A 5,081-nucleotide genomic window follows, 5' to 3' on the forward strand; every position below is an offset into this window, starting at 1 on the left:
ACGGACAACACCTGCCAGTTGATTAGCAAATTTTCTTGATAGAGATACAGCAAAGAACGAAAGCCAGGACTTTTGGGCTTTTGTAATGAGGTCAGGTGGGGTATTCCAAGAAAAGTTAAGGCTTGAACGCAATTTGTTCTTATGAGAGGTGAAATAACCTGAGATTACATCATTTGAAATCATCTTCAATTTCGAATGAAATTGAGGGAAATTTGCTCCAGTTTGATTGAATTTTCTCTCTTTGCTTTTCTTTTTTTTTTTTTTTTTTTTTGCATTTTTTTTCAAAGCTAAATTTGCCCCAGTGTAGGGTTTTCTGCTTTTTCTTTCTCTTTCAAAATAAATTTGCCCCAGTGTAGGGTTTTCTTTTCTTTTGATCATCTCTTTTCCAAAATAACTTGGCCCCAGTGTGGGGTTTGCAACTCTCAGGGGCTGCCAAACGAAAATTACTGTTCTGATGGCTCAAAAGGGATAACTAGGGATGAAATGTTTTGATTGAAAAGGAAGATGGCCTGACTTTTACCTCGTCCCTTGCATGATTTCCCAAAAGAAATTTGCATAATCAAAAATAAAGACTTCTTACACATATCTGATTTGATAGGTTGAGAGAATGTTTGCCCATCCATCTCTTCGAGGATAAGTGCTCCACTCGGTGGCGCCTTTTTGAATGACAAATGTCCTTACCAGTTTAGATCAAATTCGTCTTTGACTTCATCTTGCATTGGCAAAACTCGCTTTAACTCTTTGTCCTCCTTTTCTAAAGGCTCGGAGGCGGACCTTTTTGTTATGAACACAGGCCACGCACTTTGATAACATTGGCCATGGCACATGGCGTTCAGCTGCTTTTCATCCATCAAAATCAATTGTCGGTGACGCTGCTTTAATCAATCAGCTTCGAACTTGGCAAGGAAGGGATTTTCTCAATGAAGAATTCTCAATGAAGGGATTTTTCATGAAGGGGTCTCTCAAAGAAGAGATTTTTGTCCTTCTCAAAGAAGAGATTTTTCAACAAAGGGATTTTTGGCATTTTCAAACGAAGGGATTTTTGGCCTTTTCAACAAAGGAATTTTCCACGAAGAAATTTTTTGAATGAACGGTATTATCGGAATCCAGAACAATGATATTCAAATGGTCAAATAATTCCATCTTTGGCCATCTAAAAGAATTAAAAATTCGGGACAATAATCAAATAAACAGAAAAAACAAATTATGCATTTGATGGAAAAACTAATGGAAACAAGACAAAAACTTAGTTGCAAAAGATGTTTTCATTAAGCTATTCACATATGCAAGAAATGGTTTTTGTGAATCTTAGTAAATAACAACCCCTAGATTTACCGAAATTCCCTTCGAGAGGGAAGATACTCGGCCATTCAAATTATGCAAAGCTCCTTCAGGATTTTCAAATTTCGTCATTGGAGGTGGATGCTTCGACGGTGTCCTTGTGTTCAGGGAAAGGATTTGTACTTATGCTCAGCCCTTGTTCACCTCTTTTCCTTAGCATTATTTCCCCTGCCTCGATCATGTCTTGGACTTTGTGCTTGAGTGCCCTGCAATCGACAGTTGAGTGACCAGGTACTCCCGAATGATAGGCACAAATAGCATGTGGATTGTACCCAGCAGGCATGCCATGAAGGTAAATTGGAGGGGGAATCACACCTATTTTGTTGGCAGCCTTCAATTGCTCATACAATTGGTCTAAAGGCCTGCCTAGGTTAGTGAAAGTTCGGGTACGGCTTTGATTGTAGGTCTGAGTGGGTCGGGGATAGTTGTAGGTGGGTCTATTTGATGGGAAAAATCTTTGGTAGTAAGGGAGTCGAGGACGAGTTTGTTGAAAGCTTGGTTGAAATATTTGGAAAGGAGTTGTAGGCGAGTTAGCATAATTTGGGCGAGGTCGAGGATGAGTGATATTGGTGTGGTAAACAGGACGAGGATTTGAGTAGTAGGGGTAAGGGTTTGAGTAGGTAGGGTATTGTCGAGGTCTGGGTCTTGGGACAGGGTTTTGATTCCATGTGAAGGCAGTTTCCCCCTCTTTCTTTTGGAATTGCGGGTTCTTCCCACTAGTTTCCTGACCTTGCAAAGCATCCAACTGTGACTTGAGGGTAGAGACATTAACAATCTTCCCAGCTTTCACGAAGTCATCGTACTCCTCAAGTTTATTAACAATAGCAGCGAACGAGCATCCAGTCATGCGAAAAATTTCTTCGAAATATGGAGGATCATGTGCCTTAATGAAAGTGCGTATGATTTCGTCCTCAGTCATCGGTGGCTCGACTTTGGCAGCTATTTTCCTCCATCTCTTGGCATAAGTCTTGTGATCTTCAGATGGCTTCCTCTTTGTTCCTTCCAACGTGGTTTGTGTTGGAGCCAGCTCGCAATTATACTCGTACTGCTTTACAAACGCATTGGACAGGTCCAGCCAGGTCTTTGCTTCTTCAGGTTTCAGCTTGGAATACCAGTCGAGTGCATCCCCCTCCAGACTTTCTGGGAATAGCCTCAAAGGCAGATTTTCATCATCTGTTGGCCTACCCAACTTGTTGGCGAACAGTCGGAGGTGTGTCTTGGGATTGCCCGTCCCATCATACTTGTTAAACTTCGGAGTTTTGAACCCCTCAGGCAATTGCACATTCGGGAAAAGGCAAAGCTCATCGTAATCCAGGACTCCTTGCTTGTTCACCCCCTGACTCTTCCTTATAAATTCATCAAAACGATCAAGGCGCTTAAGCAGCTTCATATCAACGGGAGCGGAAGATTCCCCCATTTCTGGCTTGGTTTGAAAAGTATGGTCCGGCAGGAATGGCTCAGCAGCAGGGTAGTAAAAGGTATGTGGCTCCGGTGGTATATTTGAAGTGATTTGGGGTTGTGGACCTCGCATGTGAGTAAGAAAAAATGAAGGATGAGGAGGGTAATTGTATGGCAAATTTGTAGTGGGATAGGTGAAAGTTTCTTCGGGTGCAATAGGGAATGATGGAGTAACAGTGGCGTGGGCCGAAGGTAGAACAAATGTCTCTTGCTCAGTCTGTCTGGCGGGTACAGGTTCAGGTTGAACTCCGCTGCTAATTAGCTCATCATCCAACTTCCTTTGAGCGGCCATCTCAGACGCCATCTCTCCAAACTTGGTAAGCATCTCAGTCAACTGAATCCCCAAACTTGCAGTCTCAGGTTGAGCGGTAGTAGCAGACCTATCGGACTGTTCTGGTTGTGAACTCATGTTTACACGATTCCTTTGGACTTGACTACGGGATCACGTTATGATGGGGCTTCGACGAGAAGCTATGTTTAAATATTACCTGAGAATTTTTGAAAAATTGCCTTTAGATTCAATCCTCGCTTAGTTATTCCAAAGAAAATAAAGAAAAGGAAAAGAAAAAGACAAGAGTTAGTAGATATCCAGGAAATTCGGATGCATGTCCTATGGGGGAACCCTTTTTGTGCCAAGGGTAGGCCTAGCATGAAAATGCAATCCTCTAGGGTAGGCACCATACCATACCTGATGGATCTGATCAACTCATTGAGTGAAAGTAATTTTTGCAAAATGAGGCCCACGTCCGAATGGATTGATCACTTTTGATCAATACAAGATTTTGCAAAAACGCACGGGTTTGACCTTGACGAACTTCCTATCTAAGAGATTGGAATTCGTTGGCAAAATTTCTTCAGTAAAGCGCGGGTCAAAACCCCAACTGATCAAATGGCTGGATGCAATGGATGGTTTTTCTCAAAATCGACTAGGTCTTCCATTTTGAAATTCGACATTGAAATCCTAATTGGTCAAATGAAATTGACAATTTATTAAAAATCGACTGGATTACCCAAAAAAGGGAAAAAGGTCAAATGAATTGAATGAAATTTATGAATTGACCGAACGACCCTAAAAAGGGTAAATTGGTCAGATGAATTGATGATTTATTCAAAATCGACCAGGTGACCCTAAAAAGGGTAAATTGGTCAAATGACCCTAAAAAGGGTAAATTGGTCAAATGACTTGACGATTTATTCAAAATTGACCAGATGACCCTAAAAAGGGTAAATTAATGAATTGACGATTTATTCAAAATCGACCAGGTGACCCTAAAAAGGGTAAATTGGTCAAATGACCCTAAAAAGGGTAAATTGGTCAAATGACTTGACGATTTATTCAAAATTGACCGGATGACCCTAAAAATGAATTAAACTAATCAAATGAATTGAATGAAGTCAATTGATCAAACAAATCGAGTGAAATGATGATTTGACCAACTCGCCCTAAAACTAGGCAATTCGGTCCAATGGATCGAATGATTGATTCAAAATTGACTAGATCACCCTAAAAAGGGTAAACTAGTCAAATGAAATCGGATGACTTATTCAAAATTGATTGAATTGACCTAAGAAATGAGTAAATTGGTCCAATGAATAAAATGGAGATTGATGATTTATGCAAAAATCGACCAAATCACCCTAAAAGGGTAAATTGGTCAAATGAATTGAATGAAATTGATTAGGAATTGACAAAATGGATCGATTGAATCGTTCCGCCATTGATGGTTTCAAAAAAATAGTCTATGAGCCTTCTAAAATCACGATTTGGCCTCAATTTATTTATTGTCTCAATAGGAGGCATTATTTGTGAATTTCTTCAAATTAATGTCCTTTACGCAAGGGATTTTTACCAAGTTTGATTTAAAAATGGCCAAAAAGCGATTATTAGATGCTCATATTCCAAGAATCGCTTTATGAAAAAGGATCGGATCCTACCTTACCTTGTGCACTACCCCTTTGGATGGTACGAGAAAGGTAAACGTGCAAGTCTCATTGGATTATATATCCGAGACATGGGGTGGCTGATTTCTAAAACGGGATTCCCTATGTGGCATTCCCTTCTAAGGTGGATGCATGATGCCATTTATTAAAGCGATGTAAATATGTCACAAATATGGCCTAAAGGACATAAATAATGCATCGAGGGGAAAAGGTCTAAAGTGAAATGTACTTATTGAAAATTGAGTGCAATAACCGAAATTTAAACATGTGAGTTATCTAATGGGTAGGCCACTAAAAGAGTGCCAAAGAGGCCTCTTATTTGCTAAGGCACATGAATGCAA

This window comes from Coffea arabica, chromosome 1c (genome assembly GCF_036785885.1).
Source record: "Coffea arabica cultivar ET-39 chromosome 1c, Coffea Arabica ET-39 HiFi, whole genome shotgun sequence".
In the NCBI taxonomy this organism is placed as follows: domain Eukaryota; kingdom Viridiplantae; phylum Streptophyta; class Magnoliopsida; order Gentianales; family Rubiaceae; genus Coffea; species Coffea arabica.